Consider the following 12,250-nt stretch of genomic DNA (forward strand, 5'->3'; position numbering starts at 1 on the left):
TTGCAAAGGCACAAATTGCACAATTTTGAGTAAAAGGGCAGCTTTTCTGCAAAAAAAGGTAATAGATAGCAAAAATAAATAAATAAAAAGAATTGTATGCACTCCAGAGATTTTTGCAGATCATTGAAAAAAATGGGCTGAAATCTAGAGTTGTACCTCTACAACTCATATGAGTGAGATTTAAGATCACATCTCCCAAATTTCACCAGAAGCTGAAATAGGTATTTGGCCTAAGACTGTGATAAAAAAATTAGGAAAATCCCTTAGGAGTAAGGATAAGTGCAACATATGTGATTCAAGCTGTGCAGTGAAGACTGTGCAGTTCAGAGATTGGAGCCATCAACTTTCAACCAGCTGTAAGTGGCAGCAAGTCCATCATGCACTGCCATTTGAAGTTCTTCATCTAAATAAACATACATTTTATTCTCAGTTTTGAAGATGGTTTCTAGGGATATGGAAAGAAAACTTTGTTTACAGGGGGGATAGAAATTTCATAGCTTTGATCAATTGCTAATTTAAAAGCTCAACTCTTGTTAAGTGGGTCTTTATTTAATGGATGGCAATTGCAAACTGCAATTTGCAAGCTGTAATTGCAGATGGCAAAGTTTTTTCAGCAGTACAGCGCAGTGTTTGAAGTGGGATCAGCAGACAATGAAATGCCAACTACAGAGTGCATACTTATAAATAATCTGAACTGTTAAGTTCTTATAACAGTCCACCTTGGAAGCTACCTGTTTAAATAGACACAATTAACATATTTAGAGAGTGAGAGATTAGAGAGAGGTACTTAGACACATGGAAATCATGCCTTTTATGTGGCATTTTAAACACAATTGAGCACCAGGTACAAACAGCAGACCTAATGAGTAGAAAGAGACAAAACCAAAGCACAGGCCTGATATTTTGTACATTTCCCTAAGAGCAAGACCATAAAACTCAGCAGGACTGTTTTCTGCCAAATAATGAAGCCTTACAAATGTGGATAAAACAAATTATTGTAACATAAAATAAATAGATTTTATCCTCTGCCCCCACAAATTTACAGAATGGTTAGAATATAATTGTGAACCAGAACAAGTGAAGAACTATGTGCCATTTATAATAACAAATGTTGTTAAATAATTGTACCTTTTCGTTAAACCTAGACATTAGAGGAAAACAGCTTTGAAATTCTTATTAAATAGTGCATCACTTCACTGAAGATAAATGCAGTCAATTAAAATTGCCATCTTAATTGCTAAAATTTTCAAACTACACAAGCTGTATTTAAAAAAAAAATAGAAGAATGATGTGTGGTAAGTTTGCTATTTGGAAATAAATTGAAACAGACCAAAGAGAGAAACTCAAAGGCTTGATCAATAGTATGTTAACATATCTTATACATATAGATGTCTTGGTGTTTCTTGTCCTTATTGATGATAGAACTCCAAGTAATAGATCTTGCATGAATACAGCAGCTTGTATAATATCAGAAACATGATACAGGATATCAGATTCAGGAGACAACAAAAGATTCTTCATTAAAAAAAATACTCCGTTGGTAAGTTATGGGACAATGTAAAAAATGACACACACACCCCAAAAAAAGTCTGTTTTTTAATATTCTGGGTGGGGAAAAAAACAGACATTGGGTGCATTCAAAAGAAACTGAATTTCCTTCATTTGCTTCATTGCTACAAATTAGTCGAAACTACAATTTGGAAGACTTCTAAAGCAGCAGCTCCTAAAGACTGTTGTAGGGCCATATCAAGTGTTATGAGATAACTGCTAACATCCTGCCAGAAATGAATTAATGAGAGAAGCCTGTGCTCTCAAAGTACCTACACTAAGAGGAGGTGTGTCTCTCTGTGATGCCTCCTGTTTCCAGCCTTGCTTCATTTCAGACTGCCTCTGCTGAGGAAAATGTTTCTCCTTTATTGGAGCATCAGGTTCGATAAGTCCATTCAATCATTCCCAGTACAGACAAACAGCGAAATCGCCTGCTCCCAAGGGAAACATACTCCAGAACAGAGACCTATGAGGAAACCAATGGAGTGGCCATATCTGGGTGCAGATAACTGTTTAGTTGTCAGAGCCCAAATGCAAAACATTGTGTAGGTAAGAAAAAAAGAAAGACACTTGAAAATATATCTGAATTTAGAGGAGAACAGAACAAGGGTGTCTCAGCTCTCAGAACCTGGGCAAACATTCTTCTGAGGAACAATGGCATCGTCTCTAAGCTTCCTGGTTATGATCAGTGTCTTATGATGTGATTTGATTGATCTATCAAATCACACTCTAGCTGGTTCTCTCCCACACCTTTCTGTTGTTAAACAGTTTATTCACATTTGTTTTGGAGTGGTCTGGAGGAGACGAGGAGCAATTATTCAACACTGCCCACTTAAAAACATTATATAAAACCACTGAATAATGCATTCTACAGTGCCATCTAGGGGACTTTTTAAAATGAAGAGACCTATATATTGGAGAGACAGAACAATAAATGTTACATAAAATGGTTGTGATTCCAAAGCTTCCTGCAAATTCTGTGGTAATGTCTGATTTTACTGTAGGAATATTTGTGCAAGGTCATATCCACCATTGCAATTTTAAACCCAGGGAGATGCATTGAGCCATAGTCGGGCTTAATAGACCAATACTTCACAAATGTAACCTTGAGGTAGGGAAGGTTTTTCCTGATAAAATCGGTGTATTGCAGAAATGTGGATGTACTAGAAAATTTTCACTGGAGGTTTTTATTAGATGCTGTGAAATATATACAGCCTCTTTATATGTTAACCCTGCAGCACAGAAAATGACTCTCTCTCTCTCTCTCTCTCTCTCTCTCTCTCTCTCTGTGTGTGTGTGTGTGTGTGTGTATGTGTACTCTTATGTGATTCCATTATGGAAACCTTCCTTAGAAATCAGCCAGAAGCCGTATTAAGATCTGAGGTATCAGGAAACCACCTTTTAATGCCATCAGGGAAGTCAATATCTACATACCATAAGGTGTCAATAAAGAATTCCAAATTCTAGAATGCATAGGATAGCTTTTATATATGGCCATTCAAAGCACCATAAGTAATTAATACTCATATTCCTTTCAAGTTCTTTCTCACATAATTTCTTTGATGTACCTTTTCTTACAGGATGTTTCCCAAATGGCAATCATTTCTTTCTGCATCTGACTAATCCAAAATGAAAATGATGGATAAAGCTTATCTGTCTGTTTATTCAAAGCCTAGGATGCCTGTGTTAGTTGCACTCTGAAGCTTCTTTGTTGCTGCAAGAATGCCTAAAGGTCTTCACGCTTTTCCATGGAATAGCTGTTTTCCTATAATACATTTGGTTAGCTACATTAAAGGTATAAGAAAGTTGACTGGTTAATTTAATACATTTATATAAGTGCCAAATCCTAGCACATATGGTTACATCTAAAAAAATTATGTTGAGGAGGAATCCTCACCATGCTGCTGTGTTTGTGCTTAATTTCCAGAGTGAAACACTTAGCAATTAAATGTCCTGTTCCTTTTCTTCCCTCACCCCAATGCATTACAATGGTGAGCAGACACCATTTTTTTGTTTAAGCACAAGAGCACTTTGGAAGACTGCTCACTTGTGTGGGGACAATCCATGCAATTTGCTTCACCCATGTAGTCAATAGATAGGGCTGGAAGCTGAAACTCCCAAGTTCAAAGGCTATTGGGGAAGCATAAAGGGTAAGTATAAACAGCTCTGTTGCTCCTGAAGCATTTGGCGTAAAGCTCAAAGGATGTCTAGCTGGTAATGGACATAGAAGCAAATGAAAAATGCAATGCTATTCTTGAAATATTGAATATTTATAAATATTGAAATACTGAATATGAGATGTAAGAATCAATAATATATAATAAATAGATATTGAAATATTGAATATGAGAAGTATGAATCAATAATATACAGTGGTGCCTTGCTTAACGGGCGCTCCATTTGACGACGAAATTGCTTTACATTGATGTTTTTGCAATCGCAAAAGCGATCACAAAACAATGTTCCCTATGGGGGAATTTGGCTTTGCGATGATCGGTCCCCTGTTTCGCACAGCTGATCGGCGGTTTCCAAATGGCCGCTGGGTAAAAAAAAATGACCGCCCGCTGTTTTCTGGCATGGATTCCTCGCTGCACGGGCAGCGAAAATGGCCGCGCTATGGAGGATCTTCGCTGAACGGTGAGTTTGAAGCCCCTAGGAATGCATTAATCAGGTTTTAAAGCGTTTCTATGGGCTTTTTAAAATTGCATGACAACGTTTTCGTTTTACAGCAATTTTCGCGGAACGAATTAACGTCGTCATGCGAGGCACCACTGTATAATAAATGGTTATTGAAATATTGAATATGAGAAGTATGAATCAAGGTGTGCTCAAAATTGTGGAACAAAAATGGTGTTCACTCATCATTGTAATGATTGAGGTTGAGGGCACAAAAGAACAGGACATTTAGATATAATTGCCAAGTGTTTTACTCTGGAAATTCTCATTTAAAAAGTAGAGTTGAGCTGCTGCATAGGTAATTAGGACTATCATGCAAAATTTGGCCTGGTAATATTAGTCAGACTTCATGAAAAGTCTATCAACATAGCTTCAGCTACAGGTTTCAAAGAAGAAATTGTGTGAAATCTTGTTGCTTAGTTTAGTAAATTGCACCACCACGTCCCCAAATTGCACTAGAGCAGACCTATTGAACCAGTGGACTTTTGTTGAGTCAATTCCTTTATAGGTTCCATTGATTCAAATGGGCCTTACTCTAGCACAATAAGTAAAAAATAGAGTTTTCCTATCTGAATCAATGGAATTAATGAATGAGTTGACTGAACAAATCCCCATAGATTCATTGGGACTTTTCAAGTACAATTTACTACGTTAAACAACAGGATTTCAGCCACTGAATGCTTTTAGTCCCATTGCAGGAAGATTAAAACCATGAAATTTTGGAAAGGAAGGAAAGCTTCTCTCAAAGCTCCTGAAGGAAATAAATCACTAGGAGTAGATGTACTATTTCCTGACTTACATCTCAGAAAGATGTGCCTGGCGAATTCCATCTTGCCAAGAACTTTTGGACTTAAGTTCTCCACGCTGGTACAAACCTGATGAAGTGTGGTTGTTTTTTAATCCACAAAAGCTTGTGGATTGTATGATGACTTTTTTAGTGGTCTATAAAGGTATCACCTATTTTTGCATAGGAGTGGATGGGATTCCAATAGAACTTTTCCAAACTGCAGGGACTATGGATGTGTCTAGATAGGCAGGTTGTTCTGTGTTGATTCAGGTCAGTTTGATGTTTTCTGTGCCAGTTAAATCACTGTTGTTGTTTACATGGAATATTTAATTATCCTGGCCAATTTTCAGACCAAGGGTTTACATCATCACATCAAAAATCACTACAATTCTCACAGGGACTGCAGGTTGCCCACCTGTCATGAATACTGCCCTCTTACACTGCCCTCTTACACACCTCTTTTTTTAAAAAGTTGGCACAGTGCTGAATTGATATAACAGCTTGTGAAACATCAGTGCTTATCCAACATGGTGCTAAATTGGTCAAACATAATCAAATATTGTTTGGAGGAGAGACAGGAGGCTCTTACTTGAGGAGACTATTCTTGCTGTTCTAGCATACTGTGTCCTACTGAAGTACAGTGGGAACAAACTTCTCAAGCAAGCACCTCTTGTCTCTCATCCAAATAATTTTTATTTTGCCATTCCACTCTAGTATTATGTCAGATAAGCATTTCAGTTTCACAAGCTGTTATATAAATTTAACACTATGTCACCTGCCAAAAAAAGACACTCCTTTGATGAGTGGTTATAAATGTAATAGTATGTGATAGGCGGAGGTGAATGAGGAGCATGTCATGTTGGAAGGAGTAGTTCTGATTGGCTGGGAGAAACTAGATGACTTGATGGGTATTGATGAGGGTTTTGGGTAGGCTGGTATGGAGAGACTGGGGAGAGGATGGTTTTGGAGTCTGGGGAGAGATCAGACTGAGAGGGAAATACATTGAATTTAATTACAAAAACCCTGGCACAAACTGCAGAGTAAATTGTAGTGTAGTTGCACTCTGAATCCTATCAAGAATGTGCCAACAAATATGGAGCATTTTTAAAAAGCCTACAGACTGGAAATGTTCATTATAAATTAATTCCAAAGAAACAAGAGACCAAATATTACAGTAACCACAGAACTATTGTGTTAGATTTGCATGCAAGTGAAGTGATGCTCAAATGTTTAAAATCAGTATTTTTTTACTATACATGGCCCAGAATCCTACTGCATGTTTATGCTATATACATATCAGTGTAACTTTCAGTGGCAAAATGCTGCAAGTTAATAAATCAGAATAGCATTTCCTATCACATGCTGATTTTTGTGACTAATATGTGATAGGAAATGCCTACAGTGACTTCCAAACTTGTAGCAATGCAACACTGAAAGTTACACCCAGAAATTTGTGCCATTTTTAAACACCTGGAAAATGTCAGATGTTGAACCTGGGTTCAAAATAGCAAAATGCACTAGATATCATATAGCAGATATACCTTGGCTACTGAAGGATACTGAATAATTTCAGAAGAAAGTCAATTTGTGCTTTATAGATTACAGCACAACCTATATTTCAATATTATGATGCTTTTAGTGTTCTGTTTCAGCTTTATCCTTGGGTTTTGATATTAACAGTTCATGGACAGTACCACAATCTGCTTCTGGTCTAGGTTTGACAGAGAGAACACAGCTTCTCCATCTTCTACTCCTACTCTATTTTATTTCTATATTGACCATCTGGTGATGTCCATGTGTGCAGCTGAAATAAATGGGTACTGGTTTGAATCAACCCCGAACTCTCTTCACAAACTAAAATCACCAATGAGGCTAATTCACTTTGAATGCATGATCAGAAGATAAGGCTCACTAGAAAAGACAAAAACGCTAGGAAAAGTAGAAGGCAGTAGGAAGATAAGAATACAAGACATGAAATGGATTGAATTAATACAGGAAGCCACAGCCTTTAGTTTGCAATATGTAGACAGGACTGTTAAGAACAAGACCTTTTAGCTTGCCACATGCTTCAAAGGCAAGCTTAGAAAAATTGATCAGTAGACTTCGAATAACCTAGAAATAAGGGAAGATAAATACTAACACATACTCTGAGATGCAGCAGTCCTCAAATTAGCTAACACTTCCAAATTTGTCAATCGTTTTGTAGCTATGTGTTCCGCAGTACATCAAGAAAATTTGAAATAAGGCAGTGGCAACTAGCATGAAAGATAACCTGTTCACCATGGTATCTGCCCAGTGGCATGATCCTTGTGATTCTGGGTGCTCTCAAGAAAATTGGCCAAAAGGTTTTTCATCCCAACCTACCATAGAAGAGCAACACATGGGTACAGCTTCTGAATGAGCATTCTCCTACTGAATCAGAAATCATAATTCAGTGAAAGTGCAATGCCACTCAGGTCAGAGTTTGCTCAGCCTGGGTTTGTGAGATCATTTTTTTTCCAGCAATCATTTGGACTCATAAGGACTGCAAACATTGAAACAGGATCCTCTTGTGTTTCCATGGCCAAAGACCTGTTGCTTAGAGTAGCAAAGTGCACTAGAACAGGCCCATTGCACCAATGGGGATATGTTGAGTCACATTCTCCGTTGTTGTTGTTTAGTCGTTTAGTCGTGTCCGACTCTTCGTGACCCCATGGACCAGAACACGCCAGGCTCTCCTGTCTTCCACTGCCTCCTGGAGTTGGGTCAAATTCATGTTGGTTGCTTTGATGACAAAGTCCAGCCATCTCATCCTCTGTCGTCCCCTTCTCCTCTTGATGTCACACTTTCCCAACATCAATGTCTTTTCCAGGGAGTCTTCTCTTCTCATGAGATGGCCAAAGTATTGGAGCCTCAGCATCAGAATCTGTCCTTCCAGTGAGCACTCAGGGTTGAGAATTGACCAAATTCTCCATAGGTTTCATTGATTTAAAGGGACCTACTCTAATGCAATTTATTATGCTAAACAACAAGACTTTGACCAAAGAACATCAATACTCCTGAGCCGATGCCTGTCCCATACAACTATTGTATAGAAGTGCCTGTTGTGTATGAAATCGTCCTGACCTTCCCAGCCTGGGCAGCTGTAGTAATGGAGAGTGGGATATGAAGCATGGTTCCAGCCAAAATGGAAGTGATGGAGAGTTCAGGATCTTCTGCAGTATTATCAGGTCCCCTATAAAAAATTACCTACTGGTAAAGATGGGCACAAACCACTGGTTCAGTGGTTTGTGCTAGTTTGGCCAAACAGGTTTTTGGTGCTTCCCAGCCCTGCCTCCTCTGGTGGGCTTCCACTCAGAGGCAGCAGCCCGACTGCCCTGCCCCACCTCCTCCAGGCACTGCCTCTGAGTGGGCACCCACGGGAGGAGAGGGGGCTGGGAACTGCTGAATACCTGTTCAGCCCCCCAAAATTAACCAGGACAAACTACCAAACTGTCATTTCATGCCCACCGCTACTAATAAGGGATGTTCGTAGCAAAAACATTTGTGTTTGATTCATTTTAGATTTTTTTGGGGGGGAATACCTCTTTCATTTTCCCATCTACTCCTCTTATATGACCCCCAAGTAACTATATTCATGGTACAGGCCAAATTGCACAGTCCCATATTGCAATGCAAAGGGATGTGTGCATCCACAGCCACTGCTCTATGTGGCATCCACATGAAGTTGCATGTGGCAGTATCTAGGCTAAAGGGTTCTTGTCTTTTGAATACAACATGAGACCAAGTGAATAATAACACTTACCTACACCACTTATTTTCAAGGGGATTTTTAGACTGAATCACTTTTATAGAAGATTCTTTTATGTCATGCTTCCACAACCTCACCTAATGAACTGAACACTCCAGACATTTAAGGAAAGGCCAAATTTCAATCAAAGTATAAAAATAAATACCTATTCTTGAGTTAAATGTTACTTTATTAATGTTCAAAGTTCCCTTAATAGGGTAATCTCCTTTTCTCTTCATGGATATATTGTTGCTGTGACCTATCAAGTTTCCCTTTAAATGTTGTACAGTTATATTCTTAATTAGGCTTATAATTAATTTCCCAGAAAAAGAAGCAAAGCTCACTCTTCTGTAATCCCCTTGATTACCTCTGGCTTAAAAAAAAATGGGGGGAACAGAAATTGTCAGCAATATATCATGAGAACCATTTATTATGTTCCACGATCATGTTTGCTGTTTCCTCAGTGCCATAGGATAAACTATGTAAGTCTGTTGTACGTTTAAAAAAAAACTTGTTAAGAATCAACTTATCACTTCCATGATGTTTGCTTTGCCCTGGCCTACACACAGGGAAAAGAAATAGGGAACAAAATCTGCTGCTTCAAGCTTTTAAAACTTTTAGAAGACTCTACAGATATAAAGGGCTGGCTTGAGACATTCCCCCCGATGTTCTGGTATTCTGTTTGCAGAGAGTTTGTTACATAACCATTTAAAAGTAGCATTTCTCCCACACACTATGGCCTGAAGTTCTACAAACCAGCCTACTGTTTCAGCACTCTTCTTCTCATTCTGTGAAAGGCCCTTTCAAGGCAGCTCACTATGAAAATACTTGTATATTCGTCATGATGGCCTTATTGAGTCCATGCTGTAGAGAGTATAGAGCCCACGTCTGTTGAGGGGACCACACTAGCCTGCTCTTTTAGTGCTCTTTAATCACAGAAATGTGACTGTTCGAAGCTGATGAGACTGCTACACACAGGTAGCTAATCCATAGGATAATCCATCTTCACATTTTTGCATTTGCATGCCTAAAGAAACAACAGAGAAGGTGAAGCTACTACATTCCGCTTCATACATGTGGGCTCTGCACACTTCAAAGCACAGCTGAACAGTGCTTGTATGATTACCTTTATTGTTGTTTGCATGTGTGGGTAGGTATCACACATATAAGGTATATAGAGAAAACTTGGACCAGGCTTGAGAATGAAGCCAGTTCATATGCCTCATATATATGGAAAACTAATGACACAAGAAAGACCTGCAACCAAATGTTGCAGTTATTACTCACCTCCTAAAAAGAGTACAGTGGTGCCTCACTTGATGAGGATAATCCGTTCCAGTGAAATCTCTGTAGAGTGAAATCCTCATCAAACGAAATAAAAAAGCCCATTGAAATGCATTGAAAACCAGTTCAATGCATTCCAATGGGTGAAATATCTCAGCGTCCAACGAAGATCCTCCATAGGGCAGCCATTTTCTGATGCCTGTGCAGCGAAAAATCTGTCCTGAACAGAGTGGGGAGCCATTTTGAACAGCCGGCAGCCATTTTGAAAACCCAACGATCAGCTGTTTTGATCGTCGTAATGCGAAGAATTGGTTCACGAAGCAGGAAACCGATCATCGTAAAGCAGATTTTGCCCATTAAAACATTGTTTTGCAATCACAATAGTGATCACAAAAACATTGTCATGAAGCAGATTTGTAATCAAGCGGGGTAATCGTTAAGCGGGGCACCACTGTATTTATATTTAAGGTTTCTTCTAGCCAGCCAATCAGTATCTTTGCAGGCTTCTCCCCTCTGTTCTCCCTGTTTCCTTTTTTTCTCCAGTTAATATTCAGCACACTAGAGCAATTAATCATGCTTAGCCCTCATTGCTTTGTTTTGCCCCCTCTCCTGATCTGAATTTGTTTCCTTACAAGCTGAATGTGATGTTAGAGGAATTAAGAGTCAAACTGTACACTGCAGATACTCTGTCATTAGAAGAGAGAATTCTTTAGTTGCTGAAATAAATATTTTCATGCCTTTTATAATTTGCAAATTAGCTTGCATTGTTTCATTAGTGGTCATGAGGAAATAGACATGGGTTTCATCTGCAAGTATGATTGCTCCGATACAAATGTCTGCTAGAGTGTTCACCTGATTTCACCTTCTTATTATGTGCTGCTTGTAGTGTAAAGGTTCATATGACACATGTATGAAGCAGCCCAATGGAAGCCACTTATCTCCCTTCCTACTTTAGACTCTTCTCATTGGAGTTCTTTGTAAAGCAAAGATAATAAAAATGTCAACATTTTGCGTTGGTCATTCATCACAAAAAGAAATCAATCAATGTTCATGATCATGCACTATAAATTTTCTTACCATAAAAGAAGAAACAGCTGGAGCCATTTAAATAATAAAAATTTGCAAGGGCAGTTTAAATAACAAAAGTTTTTTTAAATAACAAAGAAGAGATTGATTGCTTCATTGATTGACTGATTGATTGCAAAGTAAGCGAAACATAGGGAAGAGGTTTGGCATTTCATAAAAAGTTTCCTTTTCCAGTAAATGCTGGGAACACTGTCAATAAACACAGCCCTCAATGAAATAAACAATTAATTTATCAGTTTCCTGCTAAATTTAAAAAAAGGGGGGGTTGGGCCCTCATGTGGTTCAAGGCTATATTTTGTTTGCCATTGTTTTAAGTCCTAGGATTTAGATGATACTCTCACTGTTGCACAAAGTGTGGGACTAATACACCTCATGATTGCTCTGCATGTACAGTAAGTGTGACCTAGGAAACATCCAACATTCTCTTGGAGTTTCACCTCAGAAGGAGATTACAGGCGTCCTTTAAGGAAGCTTGCGCACCGTTCCTGATCTTCTCATTGATGCAACCCAAATGAGCTTCTATGGAGCTCTGGAGTTCAATTTCAAAAGCATTGATTTACCTTGTGGTACATGTGTGTTCTATGCCATCAAGTTGGAATCAATGTACTGTATATCTCCTCCTCTGGAATTTTAATGTTATGTGGAGTGGTTTTAGCAGTGAGTTTCCAGGGCCAAGTAGGGATTCAACCCCTGTTCTTCAGAGTCCTAATCCATTATTATATCCATTACACCACACTGGGGATCTACAGTAGTACCCTGAATCTACCCTGTGGTAGTTAAAGCCAAAATCCCATACCCAATTAGCCATTAAAATACTTCAACACATTGACTCACTTGTTAACAAGAGTGGGAGTCTAGACCAGTAAAATGACAATTTCACTGGCTATCTAACAGTATTTTTCCAATATTAAAGGCTCTCCCCAATAGGTCCTGAGGCTCTCAAAGGCTTCCCCAGGGCAAAAGAGACCCCTGGGGAGCCTCGGAAGTTTTCATTTAATTAAAAATATCTATCACTGGACGATGATGTCATCTGGCTTGCATGGTACAAATTCACATCAACAGGAATTCAGCTTGTGAGTTCCAAAAGCAGAGCTCTTAAT

This window comes from Pogona vitticeps, chromosome 5 (assembly GCF_051106095.1).
Source record: "Pogona vitticeps strain Pit_001003342236 chromosome 5, PviZW2.1, whole genome shotgun sequence".
NCBI lineage: Eukaryota > Metazoa > Chordata > Lepidosauria > Squamata > Agamidae > Pogona > Pogona vitticeps.